Source organism: Saimiri boliviensis, chromosome 4, assembly GCF_048565385.1.
Source record: "Saimiri boliviensis isolate mSaiBol1 chromosome 4, mSaiBol1.pri, whole genome shotgun sequence".
In the NCBI taxonomy this organism is placed as follows: Eukaryota; Metazoa; Chordata; class Mammalia; order Primates; family Cebidae; genus Saimiri; species Saimiri boliviensis.
Genome location: NC_133452.1, coordinates 28751974 through 28772513, shown reverse-complemented (window position 1 = coordinate 28772513; position 20540 = coordinate 28751974).

Genomic DNA, 20540 nt, shown 5'->3' with positions numbered 1-20540 from the left:
AGAAGGCTCATTGAGGTCTCTTTGAGAAGGGCACTAATCTCATTCATGAGGGCTCCACCCTCATAACCTAATTACTTCCCTAAGGCCTCATCTCCTCCTACTATAATATTGAGTGTTAGGATTTCAACTTATGAATTTTGAATGACAGAGATGTTCAAACCATAACACCCTGTTTTAGTCCCACAGTACTGTAAAGAATATTATATGTTCTAGTATTATATTATGTCCTGGTTTTTAATAAATTTAAATAATTGAGATGATTGACCTGACCCGTATTTTCTTCTGATGGCATTTGTGGAAAGGGCGCACCTCCTTTCAGGTGATGTATCTAGAACTTCTAGGTAGTGATCAGAGCAAAATGAGTAGAGATCCTTAGGAGACCTGGCAGAAATGATGATTTAGTAGTTAATACATTTGATATTCTTGTATATCATTCGGGTAGGTATGAAAAGAATAAAGCAAGTGCTCAGCTCTAGGTTGAAAGCAAGTTTCTTACACAGTGTTTAAAATCCTGTACTTTAAGTAAAATTACTTCCGTTTTATATCCAAGCAAATGAGTTTCACCAGACTTAAGAAACTGACAAGATATAACTGTAAAATTTGTTGTCAGAAATCAAAATCTCTTTGAATATTAACTTTGTTCTCAAAGTTGTATTTTCATAACTATAATAATGGCCATTTGTCTTTGGAGGCTAAATTCACTTTATATATTTTTGCTTAGTTTGTTAATTTTATCAATATAAAAATAAAACCATGTTATTAAACAGAATATTTTAAATTTTAAGAAAACATAGACTGTAGTAACACAGGAACTGGTAGATATTACACTTCGATATCTAGGGATAAAACTTGAGTTATTGTGGTAGATGCAGGGATCTGTTAACCAGACAATCTGTAAAGAAGGACCTGCTGCCCCAGCTGTCAGGCTTTGGCTGTTAGCATCTTGAAGAATTGTGTCAGCTTCACAGAGTTACCTTGCCTACGGTTATGCCCTTCTGGGGAAGCTCACTTCCAGTAACCAATTCAAGAGCGGTTTGGAGGCCCAGTTACTTTGGCTTGACCTGGGACAACCCTGACAGCCACTTTAGGTTCTGTTCTCGTGGAGTTGACAGAGGCTTTCACACCACATTAGAAGCTAACTTCTCTTTCTTCTCAATCTCGTTTCTTCTTCTTTCATACCAAAGGTGTTGATCATAAGGGCCTCCCTCAAAAATATCATGAGTACTAAATTTCGCCTCCACACTGTTTCCTGGGGTTTCCAAACAGTGCACGTTTCTGGTTGTACAATCAGGGTTGTACAATCCCTAGAAAGCAGGTGAAAGGATGTTGCTGGATCAGCAGGCCCTTGGCTGGCAATGAGGGCCTCGTTATGGTGGTAGGTCAAACACAGTTACCCTCAGCATAAGGTAATTCTGCAATTATAGAATGGTTAATTAGGATTATATGTTAGATAACTATCTCACTAGATAATTCATGTATTTTAAAAACATGGAGAAAATAGAAATTATAAGAACAATGGAACTTGTTGGCGAGTGCCAATAGTGCTAAACTAAATAGATCTAGAAAAAAACAATGAAATTCTGAGATGAGTCAGAGGGAGTTGACAGTCAGGATGTAATGTGTTTCCCATGCTTGAAAAAAATTGGAGACCTCTATGTATGCACCTGTATATGAATCTCTCCGGATCTGTCTCCACCTTCTCTCTTGGTTACTAGATGTATAATTAGGGTTAATTTGTAGCAAAACTCAGCTGGAGAGATTCAGGGCCTGAGAAGAAAGGAATGGGAATGTACTGCTAAGGAGTTGCTTGACATAAAAGCATGCCCCAGCAGTAGTTGAAGGATAATATATGGATCTGCATTCTAAAAGGATTTGAAAAAGAGAGACCACAACATGAATTTGGAAAGGACAGGTTTACTGATTTAGATGCATTCTTTTGAGATGCAGGATTGAGGACGGTACATGGAAATGAAGAGCTTCATTATGTTCCCTCCGTTAAGTTAAAGAGGCCAAGCAATAAACGGAGTCCTGGCTAAAGTCCAGATTACAGTGAGTTTGCTGTGCCCACAGAGCCAGTCAGTAGTTGTCACCATAGCTCCAGAATCTATAATCAAAATATGCATACTTGGTAGTTACTGTGAGCCCCATGTTGTTTTTACAACTTGTGAGTAAGAAGAAGATGAAGTTGCTAAAAGTACTCATGACACATACACACATAACTAAGTTAGTAAATCAAAAACAATATTATATCTGCTGTCATATCAAGAAGCTGTAGTCTTATGAAAACTACAAAGGCATAGGTAAAGTACCACTTGGTTGGAAATACCTTACAATAATAAGATACTGTCTTCTAGGACATAATATATACCTAAATCAAAGACATTCATGTGGTTATTTTCTCATAAGTAAAATATACATATTTAAGAATTAAGGGTTGGAAATAGGATTAGCCAACTGCCATCATTGCAATGCCTTACCTGTAGACTAGTTTCCACCATTCTATGTTCTACATGGTTAACGTTCCTAGTTCCCAGGCCGGGTGCGGTGGCTCACGTCTATAATCCCAGCACTTTGGGAGGCCGAGGTGGGCAGATCACGAGGTCCGAAGATCGAGACCAGCCTGGCTAACATGGTGAAACCCCGTTTCTACTAAAAATACAAAAAAATAGCCGAGCGTGGTGGTGGGCGCCTGTAATCCCAGCTACTTCAGAGGCTGAGGCAGGAAAATCGCTTAAACCCGGGATGTGGAGGTTGCAGTGAGCCGAGACGGCGCCGTGGCACTTCAGCCTGGGTGACAAAGCAAGACTCCATCTCAGAAAAACAATAAAGTTTCTACTTCCCAATGGGAGAACACTTCTACCAGGCAACACAGAAAAGTCCCATTGAATTTTATGCCTTGGCTATTGGCCAGTAGCTTTGCTGTGGGATCACAATATAAGTTAAGGAATAACCAACTTGGCAGTGGTAATTGACTCTGATCATAATAAGAATGTTGTAGCACTGTTATGCAATGGGGGCAGGCAGGAATATGTTTGACGCACAGATAATCCACACCACTAAAACCAATAGAAGTATTGCCTGAGGATGAAGTGACTCTAGAATGGATAATGGAGAGGAGAGATTATGAGTATTGTACCAAAATCAGCTGTAGGAAGGGAGGCTATAATTTGTTCCGTTTATCTTTCCATTCTAGATTTTCCCCAGACTGAAAGGTCCACATGAACTGCAGGAAAAGCTGTCCATCAAACATCTGTGAAAAAATGAATCTGATTGTGGTACAAGGGATGAGCTATGGTAGATCCAAATCCATCACCCATACACATCCCCAGGTAAGCACTTACGGCGTCATCTGTTGGGAGGGATCTCAGTAGACAGTCTTCAGCTCAAAGTTCCTCAGAGATTTCCTCAACTGCAGAGATGTGTCTTGCCTAAGATAATGTCCTTCAAGGGGCAGCCTATATCTAGGGGCAGCCTGCTTCAGGTAAGGATTATTCAAAGGTCTGGTTATTTGGGGTCTGTGTAAGACCATTCTGTGGGATCCCATGCTTCCAGAGCTCTCCATGGATTTAGCTGAAGCCATCAGGCCTGTGCTGTTGTGGAACCTTACCTCTCTTTCCAATCATGCTTCCTCCCTTTCTTTCCATAGGGATTGATGTCATGGCTATTCCTTAATATTCATTCTGAACATTGCACTTCGTTTCAGGGTCTGCTTCCTGGAAGCCCAACCTGTGACTGTCATTTAAAATACGGTTTTTTGGCCTGGCGCGGTGGCTCAAGCCTGTAATCCCAGCACTTTGGGAGACCAAGGCAGGTGGATCACGAGGTCAAGAGATCGAGACCATCCTGGTCAACATGGTGAAACCCCGTCTCTACTAAAAATACAAAAAATTAGCTGGGCATGGTGGCACGTGCCTGTAATCCCAGCTACTCAGGAGGCTGAGGCAGGAGAATTGCCTGAACCCAGGAGGCGGAGGTTGCAGTGAGCTGAGATCACGCCATTGCACTCCAGCCTGGGTAACAAGAGCGAAACTCCGTCTCAGAAAAAAAATAAAAATAAAAAATAAAATACGTTTTTTTTCCAGTTACATATTTTAAAATTTACTAAAATAATCTAAAAATCAAATTAACATTCCAGATTAGGTGAATATTTGTGTTGTTGAACAGATATTTTCAGATGCCTACTCTGTGCCAGAAAAAAGCACAGTGAACTCTGCAGGAAAGATGACAGACAAGGTCTTTTCCTTTGCTTAGCCTGGAGTCTAGTGGAATATAAATAAATTAAACAATAATCACACAAATAATTACAGTTACGGTAAAAGTGAAAGAGGAAAAACTGTAGCTTATCTTTCTCTTAGTTCAAAATGAGTTATGGTTAGATTCTTAAAACAGTAACATTATTAAAAAATAATAGGCCGGGCGCGGTGGCTCAAGCCTGTAATCCCAGCACTTTGGGAGGCCGAGGCGGGTGGATCACGAGGTCAAGAGATCGAGACCATCCCGGTCAACATAGTGAAACCCCGTCTCTACTAAAAATACAAAAAATTAGCTGGGCATGGTGGCATGTGCCTGTAATCCCAGATACTCAGGAGGCTGAGGCGGGAGAATTGCCCGAACCCAGGAGGCGGAGGTTGCGGTGAGCCGAGATCGCGCCATTGCACTCCAGCCTGGGTAACAAGAGCGAAACTCCGTCTCAAAAAAAAAAAAAAAAAAAAAAAAAAAAAAAAAAAAAATAATAATAATAATAATAATAACTGGAAAGGCAAAAAGTAATGGAGACACAGAGTCAACAAACACAGAACACAGAGTCTGATAAAAAAACAATGACAGTAATTACAGCCACAACCAACAAAAAATTTATACTAACAAAAGAGAAGACGATATTTTGAAAGCTGTCTTCCATCTGTTCCTACCATAAAGTAGAGCTTAGCTCAAGAGAAATAAAAAAGATTCCAATTCAATTCACTTATGAAAACTTCCAAGCAATGTTGATTTGTCATGCTGCAAACATAAAAGTAAACAGTCTTTTGTAACTTTTTAAAATCTCTTCCTTCTTATTGATTTCTCCTGAGAGCATTTTTCTTGCACATTCTGAGGCTTGTTTTTGTGGTTTTATGTTCAATTCCTGGTTACCCACATGAAGGCAATACCTTTTGATACCAGTGAAAATATCAACCACATCATTTGTGGGGCTTTGCATGGACTACATTTGGAAAGTGAGAGGAAAACGTGCCGGAGAAGATGAAACGTAAATAAAGCAAATCTGTGGAAACAAAACATTTGCATCAAAGATTCCTTAATTTTATCTGTCACATAAAAAGTAGCTATGTATAAACAAATGATATACAAGTGAAAAGAGAAAAGCAACAATTTTTTTATCAGATTCAGTTATTTTTCTGTTTAATTTTAAAAGGATATGGATTTTTGGTAGATATGTCAGGATTCTCCATGATCACTCAACTGAGTTGAAAAAAAAAGGTAAATAGCAAATTCGTAACAAAAATATATTCAATTTATATTAAATATAATAAAACATTTTATATTATTATATACATTTTATATTATATACATTTTATATTATTATTTACATTAAAATAAAATATAAGGATATTTTATTTTAAAAATTTCAAAGATTTGGAGAAATTTTAATATACCAAAACAAGGCATTTGTACTGTGAGTTAATTCAGTATCAACATTTCTAACAAATCAAAATTTTACTTGTTGAATATCTCTTGGGTACCATTTAAAAATACTGATGCCAAATATGTGAGTGTTTTCACTGGAAAGGAAATTCAACGTACTCAATGAATTGTAGGGAACACTCTGAATTTTGGATTGACACTCTTGACAATTTCATGACTCCTGTTTTTTTTCCATTGTTTCTGGCAATGTAATTATCTTACTATTCTATTTAGTCCAAGTCTCCTGTCAAAACTATCCCTATGAAACGTCTACTGGCATGTCTGAGTCTACTTGCTTTCTGTCCAACCCATTTGCTTTTTTTCCCCCAGCAATTGATTTAAATGCTCTAGCCAACTATAATAACTGTTCTTTTTTTTTGCAGTTTGCTACAAGCTACTCTTGTTTACAGTACCCATCCTTGAATACTACTCAATGGTTTTGGGATCCTGCTTAGGTTTTAACAAGACTCTGTGTTTCTGTTTCTCATTATTGTATTTTCATGTCTAGATTCCTCAAGGGTTCAACCTGAATTAATCCTTCAGTTTCAAAGACGAGTTTCTTTAAAAAAAAAAATTGAGTTTAAGGGCAAAGAAAGGCTTTATAAAAAATGATTTGGGAGAAGTGAGAGCAATAAATTTTTATTTTATGCATTTTATTATAAAGTATATATGTTGACCGTTATAATATTAGCATTATAAAACTAATACGTTATAGTATGTGTCATAATATGAATATACTATGATTAGTACAATAATGTAGATTTTTAAAATTTAAGTTAGAGACTCCAGACAAAAAACACTTATTAGCTTTGTTTGTACAACTTATAAGGAACTGAGTAATTTATAGAAGGCACTGAGATCGGCTGTGGTGGCTCAGGCCTGTAATTCCAGCACTTTGGGAGGCTGAGGTGAGTGGATCACTTGAAGTCAGGAGTTTGAGACCAGCTTGGCTGACATGGCAAAACCCATCTCTACTAAAAATACAAAAATCAGCTGGGCATGGTGGCAGGCACCTGTAATCCCAGCTACCTGGAAGGCTGAGGCAGGAGATTGCTTGACCCCAGGAAACAGAGATTGCAGCGAGCTGAGATTGCATTGCTGCACTTCAGCCTGGGTGACAGAGTGAGACTCTTATCTCAGAAAAGAAAAAAAGAAATTAAAAAAAGAGAGAAGTAAGAAACTGGTCATTCAGAAAGATTTTTAGTTGTTTATTGTTATTATTATTAATATTATTATTACTATTTTAATTACTATTTTAGAGACAGGCCCTCACTATGTTGCTCAAGCTGGACTCCAACTTTTGGACTTAAGTGATCCTCCCTCTCAGGCTGCCAACCAGCTGGGATTACAGGTTGCTGTCAGCCAAGACTGGACCACTGCACTCCAGCCTGAGAGACAGAGCAATACAAAAAAAAAAAAAAAAAAAAAAAAAAAAAAAAAAAAAAAAAAAAAAAGGCACTGAATAATTACCTTTTAGTAGTTATTATCTCATATTTTGAGATAAACTTTTTAAAAGATACTATGTTTATTTTTAAATGAATATCTGTTTATAAAGATCCATTATAAATAGTCTATTTCTTTCCTGAAAGACCTGGAAGAATATACATTCTCTTAAATTAGAAATTTATTCAACATAGGGAAGTGGAATCTTGTTTGGAAAGTAAAATCAAGTAAGCTTGTTTAATATCAGTTTTTCTCAGAATAAAAATATTTGGAAAGAGCATAAATAACAGATAAGGACAAAGAAAAAATAGAGTGTATTTCACTATGGATGATATTTCATGAAATAATATTATACAAATTATAAATTCTAATAGCATTAACCTCATCAGTAATATTGTGAATTTGAATATTAATCAGAAAATTTTATAAAATTTAAATAGAAATTAAACCAAAATTAAAGAAAGAAATATCCTATGAAAATCTTTGGAAAGAATATGATTCTTACTATCAGATAGTTTTCTAACTTCTCTGCTCCTCTTCTCTTCTCTTACAGCAGAATACTGTCAAATCTAAAGAAATAGTACCTAAAATAGCAGAACAGATCCATGTTTCATATATCATATCACATCCAAAATCACACAGCACAATTTTACAAGCAGAGATAGGTTTTATTACGTGGTAAAAATCTCATCTGTAGTTTTCAAAGTTGCCTACAATATTTTGTAGTTGACAGTTCTGATATTTGGCAGCAAGAAACAATCAATATATATGAAACAGCTACATGAAACATCAAATATTTACTAAATATTTGCCAAAGCTGGAAATAATTATCCTATCTCCAGGCCACAACCTATACTAATTTTCATAGCATCCAGTTATGATGTGTCCTACTGTTGTTTTTTAGTCACCTTTGCACATTGTATTAGTCTGTCTTCACGCTACTATGAAGAAATATCTGAGACTGGGTAATTTATAAAGAAAAGAGATTTAATTGACTCACAGTTTTGCATGGCTGGGAGGGCCCCAGGGAACATACAATCATGGTGGAAGGTGGAAGGGAACAAAAGCACCTTCTTTACAGGGTAGCAGAAAGGAGAAGTGCTAAGCAAAAGGGGGAAAGCCCCTTATAAAATCATCATGTGACAACTCACTCACTATCATAAGAACAGAATAGGCTGGGTGTGGTGGCTCATGCCTGTAATCCCAGCACTTTGGGAGGCCGAGGTCGGCAAATCATGAGGTCAGGAGTTTGAGACCAGCCTGACCAACATAGTGAAACCCTGTCTCTACCACAAATACAAAAAATTAGCTGGGCGTGGTGGCAGGTGCCTGTAATCTCAGCTACTTGGGAGGCTGAGGCAGAGGAATCACTTGAACCCAGAAGGCAGTGGTTGCAGTGAGCCAAGATTGCACCACTGCACTCCAGCCTGGGCAACAGTGCAAGACTCTGTCTCAAAAAGAAAAGAAAAGAAAAGAAAAGAACAGCATAGAGGCAACCACTCCCATGATTTAATTACCACCCACCACATATGTCCAATCACACATGGAGATTATGGGAATTACAATTCAAGATAGTATTTGGGTGGTACACAGCCAAATCATATCACACATAAACATACTTTATATTCCTATCTAAATTGAGACAAGAGATTATCTTGTACTACTTTATGTTTCTCTTAGCTACTATTTCTCTATTCACCATATACACATATTTGTTTCAGTAATTCATCCTTAGTTTCCACAAGGAAGCTCAAAGAAGATGGGTTTTTTTTTTAACCTATTAGTTTGTAAACCAGTGGAAAGACAAGTTACACTGAAAGATTTAAGATCAAGAAATACTTCCTGGCCAGGCATGGTGGCTCATACCTGCAATCCTAGCACTCTGGGAGGCTGAGGCAGGAGGATTGCTTGAGCTCAGGGTTTTGAGGCCAGCTAGGGCAACATAACAAGATCCTGTCTCTATAAAGTAATAAATAAATAATAAAAAGGAAACTCTTCCTAACAGTAAATATTTAGGAAGGGAGAACAAGAAAAAACAAAAGAAAAGAAAAATTAGGAGAAAAATCTAAGACATGGAGTTTTAAAGAGGACCAATACAGAATGACTGACCTGCTATTTTTTGCTTTAAGTACTTCAGATGTTTGGTTAAATAAATAAATAAATCCAATAAGCAAAAGAATTTTTATAAAATGCAACATCAACCTTTTATGCCTAGTTCCAAACGTTTAGGTTTTTCTTGGAATCTTCTGTTGCTAGCCTGCCTCATTGCTCTATTTATGAGTTTCATGCATAGCATGGGACTTTTAAATAAGAATGATTTGAATCCTCTATTCTTTACAGAATAGAGTGAAAGTATTTTTAGTAAAATATACAAATGGAAGACAGCAGAAATAACTAAGTGTAGGAAATCATAGAGTCAATAGACATTCAAATTTTCTGTTTTCAGCTTATTGCTTTCTTTCTGTATCTATTATAATGGCTAATGTTGATTGAGTACTTAGTATTAGGCAATATTATAGTCATATGATGTTTATCACAACACTTAATCTTCTCAGCCCTTCTGTAAGTTAGATGTTGTTACTATGCTTATTTTATAAGTGAAGAAAGAATTGCAGAAATGTTTAGCATCTTGCCTCTTGCCCGAGGTGGAGCCAGAACATATGATTACATGCTAACTAGTTCACTGCAAATTCTAATTATTGTTTGTAATATAAAAATCAATGCAATTAGCTGAGCTCATGTTGATTATACCTAAAGTGTATGTTATATGCCAATAATGTATTTTTGGAAGTTTTCAGGTTAAGAACATGCCAAGAACTCAGGGTGCCAATATACTATGTCCTCATTCTCTTGTCTGAAACTGAAAGTCAGGAATTGGGGGCACATGTACCAGCTGATTTCTACTGCGCCAGAGTTTAAAGAGAGCAAAAAATAGTGTCTCTGAAAATAGTTCTATGAATGTGAACTCATGAATCCTCAAATTATTATGATTAATGTAAAGATTTTTAAAAACATATCTCTACAGGCAGACCAAAGACATGATGATAATGGAGTGTCAGAGCAGGCTGAGTAATATCCTCATGAATCACAATTATTACGACAGCTTAAGTGTAATTAAAAATCAAGCTTTTTCACCCAACATAAGGACTTTACCTGCAAAATAAAGGAAGTAAGATATTTATTTGTCTTGGGCATTCTGTTGAAATTCCTACAATTACGACATTTGTGGACTTCGCATGTAACACTTGAGAAATTCCAAAAATTTATTATTATACACTTAAATGTGTGAGTATAAAAGCTATTCTTACAGAAGTTCTGGAACTCTGTAAAGAAAAAAGACGTGGGAGAGGAGGAAGGAAAGATTTTCTATGAGTTGAAAATAAATCATCATAATGATGATAAAATCATTCCCATTCTTCAAAGCCCTTGGCTACCATAATGATTATTGTTCACCACCTGTCATCACTGAGAGAATAAAAGACATGTTTTCATATGATCACAAAGATGAGTATTTGACAAAGAACCTACTCAGTTATGCTTCTTTTTTGCTTTCTTTTAATATGGAAAGAATAATTCTTGTTATTTATATACATAATTTTTAATAATTTCCGATGATTATAACTGACAATTTTAATAAATTTTAGTAGTTGCTTATTCTAACATTCATCATTACAATACTTTTGAAATTAAGTTATGGGATTTATATCTACTTCTTTTTGGCTGAGTCTTGAAGTTATAAAAGGATACAGATTTACTTTTGTGCTTGTTCGAACATTGCCAACCTACAAATTGTCTACTCTATGGCTATAATAAGTCAATGATGTAAATTCAAGTCAATAATTCTTATTTTTATTGGAATCTGTTAGATTTATATTTTACAAAATGCAATTAAGATATAGCATGAAGTCATTGTGATTAATGAATAAATCTGCAACATAGATAAAAAAGAGGATGGTACTTAAACGTTACTGGTTTGACAGTTTATCTTCAAAATGTGCATGAAAAATCTAATCTATGTCTATGAATTAGAATGCATGTATTTGTGATGTAAAGCAGTGTAGCAAGGTTATGATAGACCCCTGAATAAATTGTGACAATGTTATGCTTTAAAATACTAGCATAAATATTAGTAGCATACATTATTTTTCTATAATATTATTTTATAATTTATATTTTAATATAAATTTATAAATTTAATGTAATTTATTAATTATATATTATAACATATTAAAATAGTAAATATAAATCATAAAATATTTAAATATCCTTATTTTTTAAAGATATTAACTTTTAAAGTTGCTTGGTACAATGGCTAATATTTTAACATACATTACTACAGTGCCTCCTTTAAATGTATTTTTTTTTAAAGAGTTAATAATATATACATGTGGTCAGGCAGCTTATCTAACTCTATTTGATAATTTTAAACTTGTTCAATTATACTTACAATTTTCTTATTAAATATGTCTTAGCCATGATGTTATAAAATTAGATTATAAAATATTAAGAAAAATTCAGGCTGCATCTACTTGTATTACTTATAAAAGAGTTCACATAATGGAAAGCAAATTTATCTTTTTTAAAAGATGAATTTCTCATAGCTGTGCATAATTTTATTTGAGGACATTATTTTTCTGTTTTTTTGTCCCTTTTATGGTACAAACATACATTTTTTAATGATGAAATATGGAAGCATTCTTATCTAAGTATAATACATTTCAATATGTTGCTATAAATATAAGAAAAAATATGAGGAGTGGCAAAAAGATCCCAAAGCAAAGCCTTATCAGTTAAAGGAATTGGATGAACAGTCATATAGTCAGTCAGTGAAGCACAGGAAAATATGTGCTTCAAATGTGTAAATAGAAGCAAAAACAAAGTATTTCAGCCTTACCTAAACCAGTATGAGAAGAAAAACTGTTCGATAAACTATGGTACAGGGGTTTTTGTTTGTTTCTTTTATTCTTGAAATATCTGTGAAGGGAACTAAATATAAAATTATAAAAATCATTTGAAAAATTCAGGATATTATATTTCATACTTACTGGTGTCTAAATTGTCATTAAAAAATGATAAAAGGAAAAACAAGCAAATCAAACCAAACCAAACATGAAACAAAGAAACGTAGATATTAACAATGATATTAACCAATATATTTGATCTTTAGTATTTTGAGAATATCTGTGGCAAATAGCTTTGTATTATATCTATATATTACTATGTAGTATTTTTGTGAATATCTGTGACACAAAAATACTAGAGATCAAAACAAAAGCAAAACAAAGCTGTCACAGCATTTAAAAGATACTCTGCTGTATTATTGGAGGAGAGAATCTTGTTCTTGGAATAAAAACAAATTTGATTTCTTCATAAACATACAATAATGACCTTTCTGAAAAACAAAAATCAAAGTTCAGTTAAAAAGGGAAATACTATTGCCAAGAAATAATTGTGGTTAAATCTACTATAGTATATTATTTGATACAGTTCCATTTTTCATATTTTCTAATCTGATTTTCTAAACTCTCTGTGTTGTTACACTGAAATCTTGAAACAACATCACTATTTACCACATTATATATTGCTTTTGGCAAAGATTCGTTGCCACAGCACTGACTTTTATTTTCTTTTGCCATGGTAACTTCTCATTGTCTCCCTCTGCTCAGAATGAAGGTGAATAAACTTCCAAAGGCAGTCAGAGCAACCATAGCAGCAGAGGTAGACCTGAACAAGCTTCTTTAGGACTGTATGTTGAATTGTCTTCAGCCAAGTTTTGGACAGTTGAGAATATATATCCTGCCACATCTCACTGCTCAACTAATTTCTCTTCTTTGGCTGCCACTGCTTATAACTTCCTATGCCAACGAGTTTCAGAATTGCTCAGTCTCTGTGGGTAAGAAAAGCACCAACACTACGTGATAATGGTGATAATGAGCTAAGTCTTTTGTATCTAGCTTTGAATTTAACCACCAGGGCCCTTTGAAGAAAATGTAGTGAGTTACATTTTACAAAAGCTATAAAATATCATTCCCAAATTTATATAGCCATAGGTGATTCAGTTGGAGTTTGCAGTTAAATTGGCCGGAATTCTAAAGCCCCAAACCATGTTATCACACACATTTTTTGTCAGCAGGTGCCATTGTACATTTCTCTGTTTCACAGTGACTGTCTTAATCAGGTGTCAGCAAACATTTTTCCATAAAGGAACTTGATGGTAAGGATTTTAGGCTCTGCAGGCCACCTCTAATTCTGTCATATAATATTTTTATTTTGTTGTTTTACATAAGCTTTTAACAATGCAAAAATATTTCTAGTTTGGGGTTAAACAAAAATATGCTATGGGCAAAATTTGGCCAACAAACCATAGTTTGTCAAACTCTGATCTAGAGGAAGAAGTACAAATGTAATGGACCTCTTAGATCTGGCACTCTGCCTAATGCATGCTTAAAAAATATGATGCTTCTGGAGAATGTGCTTCCCATTCTTCACTTTCAAGTGAGGCTCTGGAGAATGGGAAGTGCTGTTTCTGAAACATATATAGTCTTTTAGTAATATACAAATGTTTTTTTAAAGCAAGTCCATTCAACTAGGGTACTCCTTCCTCCTTCTTCTCTTTTATGTGAATTTGTGTACTCTTTCCTTCCTCTTTTTGAATTTGCATTCCTACCAAATAAATTATTTGAGATGCAATAGGAATTTATTTGATCAAATGTATTTTTAATCAATATTTTTTCTTTTTATTATTATGGATATATAATAGTCATACATATATAGGTACTTACCTGTGATACTTTGATACAAGTAACATGTAATGATCAAATCAAGGTGACTGGGATATCCATCTCCTCAAGCATCGACCATTTCTTTGTGTTAGGAACATTCCAATCACACTCTTTCATTTATTTTGCAATGTACAATAAACGATTGTTAACTATAGCTGCCCTATTGTGCTACTGAACAGTAGATCTTCTTCCTTCTATCTGACTGTATTTTGCACCCACTTTCCAGTCTTTTTCAATCCTGCCTTCTCACTAACCTTCTCAGGCTGTGGTAACCATCATTCTACCCTCTTATCTCCATTAGTTCAATTTTTGTTGTTGTTGTTGTTCCTGCATATAAGTGAAAATGCGTGATGTTTGTCTTTCTGTGCCTGGGTTATTTTACTTAACACAATGATTCCAGTTCCATCCATGTTGTTGCAATTGACAAGAGTTTACTTTTTTTTATGTCTGAGTAATGTTCCATTCTGTATATGCACATTTTGTTTATCCATTCGTCTGTTGATGGACACAGGTTGATTTCATATCTTAGCTATTGTAATGTGAATAGTACTGCAATAAATGCAGGAGTGCAGATATGTCTTTGATATACTGATTTCTCTTTTTTTGTGTTTTATTGTTTTTTGGGTGTATACCCAGCAATGAGATTGTTAGATCATATGGTACCTCAGTTTTAGCTTTTGAGGAACCTCCATGCGGTTCTCCATAATGGCTGTACTAATTTTCATCCCACCAACAATGCATGAAGTTTCTGATATCTCCATATCCTTCCCAGCACCTGTTATTACCTGTCGTTTTGATAAAAGATGTTTTAACTGTGGTGAGATAATATTTCATTGTGGCTTTGATTTGCATTTTTCTGATGATTAGTGATGTTGAGCATTTTTTCATATATCTTTTGGCCATCTGTATGTCTTCTTTTGAGACATGTCTATTCAGGTTCCTTTGCCCATTTTTTAATCCAATTATCTGTTGTTATTGTTTTTTGTTTTTTTTCTATAGAGTTGTTTGAGCTTCCTACATATTCTATATAAACTAATTCTATATATTCTATACATACTAATTCTTGGTTACATGGTTAGTTTGCAAATATTTTCTCCATTCTGTGGGTTGTGTATTCACTTTGTTAATTTTTTCCTTTATTGTGCAGAAGCTTGATTAGATGTATTTATAAGCTACAAGAATGCTATGGATTTTCTCCATAGCGTGCACACACAAACACACACACACACACACACACACACACACACACACACACACCATATTCTCAGCATATGTCACCAGCAGATAATAGATTTCTCCATTCATTTTACGTTTTTGTCCTAGGGAGTTCAGATATAAGCTATCTAATTGCATCAATTCTTACTATAATGCCAAAGTTTACATACTATTCTATCACTTAGTTATTTTTCTGTTCTTTTACATTTTTGGTGAAAATATCAATTGCACATTTATGGATGATTTATACTGGATTAAGTTTCTTAGTAAAATTCTTTCAAGTTTCTTTTACGTTCTTTTCTCTTAGAAATTATTTGTTAGTCATTTTCTAATTTTAAAAGTAATATTTGGCTATTGTAGAAACTATTTAAAATAAGAAAGGTAAAAAGAAAATATCACAAATATTATCAAACACAGATAATTACTATGAAATGCTTGATGTAATTTTGCTATTTTTATATATAGCTCTGTATATAAGTATTTATTCACTATATACATTCACATATATATGTTCACAAGATTGAGGTTATTAATGGTTTTATACATGTTTAATCGATGAGGTTTGATTATCTAATTGAGATTATATAGTACATAAGATTTTGTACCTTTTTAAATTTAAAAAAGTATAAAACTTCCTATTGTGTTAAGATATTTAAAAACCTAATTATTAGCATCTATATAATAGTCTACAGTTAACCCTGTGGCATTTCATTCTAATTTCATAATTATTAAATCAATTTCACATTTTCAGACACTTGCCACATTTTCTCTACAATAAATATTTTTGAAATAAATATTTATTACATAACATTAAATATGTTTTTATTTCCTTTGATTTTTTGAAGTTTTAAAAAAGCAGTTGCTCAATAAAAAGGCATAAACATTTTAAGCCTTTTTTTCTGATATTCTTCACATAATGTTCAAGCTGCTTTTAAGAATTGATACATTATTTACTTTAGAGTGCTTAAAATCTCAGGCTTTTTTCTCCAGAGAGATGAAGAAGAAATGTTTGTTCCACATGTCATCGTGAACCAGAATACCACTTATAAAAAGTTTCTGCTGTGTCATTTCAAGTTTTTTAGTTATTCACTATCTGTTAGATTTATTTCTTTATGGAATCTCATACAGTTGGGATAATTGACTGTCACATGAAATCAATAGAGAATTTTAAAATTAAACATTCACATTAGTTATCATAAATGATTTTTTTTGTTACTTTTATAACTAAAGACTTCTTTATAGGTTTATTTTTCTAGTTTCCTTTTTTGACTTATATACCTTTTTTTTTTTTTTTTTTCATTTTTGAGACAGGGTCTTGCTCTGTCTTCCAGGCTGGAGTGCAGTGGTGCATTCTTGGCAACTTACATGGTTTTTAAAAGATACCTTTGCATTCTTTTAATTGTAGAGATTTAAAAAACACATTTTGTATTTAATACACAACTGATTTTTTTATCACAAATGCAAGTTATTCATGAAATTACCCCACCATATTTTAAATAAAACAATTGCACATGCTTGTGTATCTCATTATCCCCATAATGCATAGATTTGATTGATATGTTCTGATACATATACTTATTAATAATAAAGTATGATTTTGTTTTACCTATATAGGTAAAACAAATGTGTGTGTGTGTGTGTGTGTGTGTGTGTGTATTTGCCCATTGTATACAATGGGTCACTTGCATTATTAATTTTTACTTTTTTCTTAGGGCACAGCTATGGTTATATATATATTTTATAATAATTTCATTTTAATAACTCATATATATATGTCTTTAAAAAGTATAAAATTTCCTATTGCAGTGAGAAGTACAGGTGGACTGCATAGTGGAGTCAACTGGCAAACCCTATTGCAGTTTGGTCCAACTATATTTTCTTGTGAAGGAAATTAATGATGTAAGAAAATGAAAGAGGCTCAACTTCTTCTCTTCCAGATATCTTCATTTGTGACACTGGCTTCTGAACTCTTCCTCTACCTCTCTTTAAATAAATAACACAGAATTTCAAGTGGTAGGAAACTTATGAAGCCAGTCATCAAGCTTGCTCTGTCAGCCTGTCTCCTAACACCTTAAAGATCTTGTGCCCTATGCCATCCCTCCCTTGTCCTTATGAAGTTCTTTGGTTTCTGGGGTGAATTCTACCCATGTATAATGAGGAATTCTCTCATAACAAAAAAAATTAATAATTAGGTTTGAAAATCTAATTATTATCATCTACATAATAGTCTACAGTTAACCATGTGGCTGGCATTTCATTCTAGTTTCATAATTATGAACCCAGATTTAGCTGAGCTAATGAGCAAACATATATATATATATATATATATATATATATATATATATTTTTTTTTTTTTTTTTTTTTTTTCCTGAGGCAGAGTTTCTGTCACCCAGGCTGGATCATGCTGGTGCAGTGGCATGATCTTGGGTCACTGCAACTGCTACATTCCAGGTTCAAGTGATTCTTATGCCTCAGACTCCCAAAGAGCTGGAATTACAGGTCTGTGCCACAATGCCCTGCTATTTCTTTTTTTTTTATATTTTTAGTAAAGACAAGGTTTCACCCTGTTAGTCAGGCTGGTCTTGAACTTCTGACCTCAAGTGATCTCCCTGCCTTGGCCTCTCAAATTACTGGGATTACAGGCATGAGCCACCATGCCCAGCAAGAAATATATTTTTAATAATTATTTTTATATTTACCATATTTTATAACTATGATCAATGATCTAAAATATCCATTACATTCATGATTTCATTTCTCATACACTTTTTGAAAATAGTATCGATCATTTTGACAGAGGCAGGAGTCAGACAAATGCCTAGGCAGATAAAGAAGGGTACTTGGAGAATCTCTGCCCCAACCCACAGGTATTTAGGCCAGCTGTTTTCGTGCAGCTAAGGGAACCTGCACAGGGTCTTGTCTGGGCATGCCTGCAGCAGACTGGAGGCCAACGGTGCACAGGAGGAATGGGGTAGAGCCATCAGGAATTTGTGCCTTAGGCAGGGGAGGGGCTTGGCCTCTTCAACTCAGGTGTGGTGGCTTGGCATTCAATTTTCGAGGTAGCCTGCTGGCGAGACCCCTCTCCTTGCTGTAAGCTCCCCTTCAGTTTAATAAATTACATCCCCCTTACCCTTCGATGTATCTGCATACCTAATTCTTTCTGGTCATCAGATAAAAACCCATATTTAGCTGAACTAATGAGCAAAAACTCCTGTATCAATTTTATCTGTCGATTTCCAACCCACAGAAAAGTTGTAAGAATAGTACAACTATAAGTGAATTGCAGAGATTCACTAATAGTTAACATTTTTTCATATGTGCATTCTCTCTGTGTGTGGGACTTTCTTGAATCTTTTTGAGAGTAATATATTTCTTCTTCTTTAAATGCATTGGCATATATTTCCTAAAAAGATTATGTGATTTAACCATAATGATATCATCATACTCAGTTAACTTAACCATGTTAAATACTAATAGATAATAGCCAATATTTACATTTCCCTGATTGCTCCAATAATGTTATTAATAGCTGTTGATGTTTTTCTTGTATGTTGTTTAATCCAGGAATCAATGAAGAATTATGCATGCACTGCATATAGTGGTTAAAAGAGTTTACAAATTCTCATTTATTATAATTTATTTATTCTATCCTTTATTACATTGATATTTTCATATATCTAGGCCAATTGCTTTATAGAATGTCCTTCAATTTCTCTTTGTCCATTGTATCTTCATAATTAGATACAAATTAGAGTTTGGGAGGAACTATTACATAGGTGATCTATCTGTTCATTGTATCTTTTAATGTGTTACACTGATGTCAATTATGATAATACTGAGTTTGATCACTTTGGTTAAGGCTAAATCACATCATTTATCTATTGTTGGACACTTTCTCCACTTTATTATAAATAATTTGTAGTTTACACATTTGAATCTTTAAGAATATCCCATTCCCCAATAAATTTTCACATAATATTTTAGTCCCCATTTACATTTCTTCCCTTAATCATCTATTACCCAGATGAAGACATATTTTCTAATGAAGAGATTTTCTAATTATTTTATTTATTTTATATTTCTTAGTTGCTATTTTCTGTAAATAAAAGCTTTTACCACATCTTGATCAACACATTTTATTTTCATGATTTTCATTGTCAATTTTGATTCACAGATATTTTTATGCTTTTCTAAATTATTCATTGTCTTATTTAAATTATCCCTGTATGAGCCATTGAGAGGCCCGTTAGCTGAATCCAGGCATCTTTTGACAATTTCACATAAGCGCATGCATACTTCTTCCATTATTGTAATAAAAGACAGTTCAGGTTCTTCATAAAATCAGATATTTCCCTAAGGAGCCAAGGGTTTTTAAAGTCATTAATGGGCACTTGTATTCTTAATTTTTACTCTTATTAGGGCACAGCTATGGTTATATATATATATTTTTATAATAATTTCATTTTGATAACTTAAATCACAACCCAATGGAATTGTTTCTCTTTTTATACAAATCCATATTTTTGTCTTTCTTCTACCATGGTGAAATATGTGGTTCCCCCAAATCTTAACGTACTTAATATTTTACTTGGGCTTACAGTGTGCACAAAATAGATTCATGATGATAGCACTAATACCTATGCCAAAAAGCCCATTCACTAGATAAAGTTCAAAATCACTTTGTAGTTTGTTTTTTTCTTCCTCTTTGTATTTCTCAACTGTTTACAGTGTTCAAATTTTTCTTGGACCATTTTTTTTTCTCCTATGAGATTATACTCTCAACTTGATATATGTTTCATTTGTTTTCTCTCATCTTCAAAATTTTTTCTCTATATTTTTCGAGTTAGTTTTAAAGATCAAATATATTATAGTAAAACTCACTTCTGATATTGTAACCATTTAAGGATACAGTTTGAGGAGTTTTTGTTTTTTGTTTGTGGCTATTTTTTGGTTCTCTGGTTATGCATTACTTTTTTAAAAACTTGACAAAAATTGTACATATTTACTGTGTACAACATAATGTATTGAAATATATATACACTGCAGAAAGGCTCAATTATGCTAATTAACAGGAACAGTATTTATCTTTTTTTGTTGGTGAAAAACTTAAAATCTATACCCTTAGCAATGTTAAAAATATAGTATACTGCTCTTAACTATAAACATAGACAGTTTTTATGCCAAGTAGATGGGATTATAGGCACCTACTATGATGCCAGAGTGTTTTTTTTTTTTTTTGTTTGTTTGTTTGTTTTTTTTTGTATTTTTACTAGAGACAGGGTTTCACCATGCTGGCCACGCTGGTCTTGAACTCCTGACTTCAATTGATCCAACTGCCTTGGCCTCCCAAGTTGCTTAAACCACTTGAAATCTGCATCCCTAGCAATGTTCAAAATAAAATATATTCTTATTAACTATGA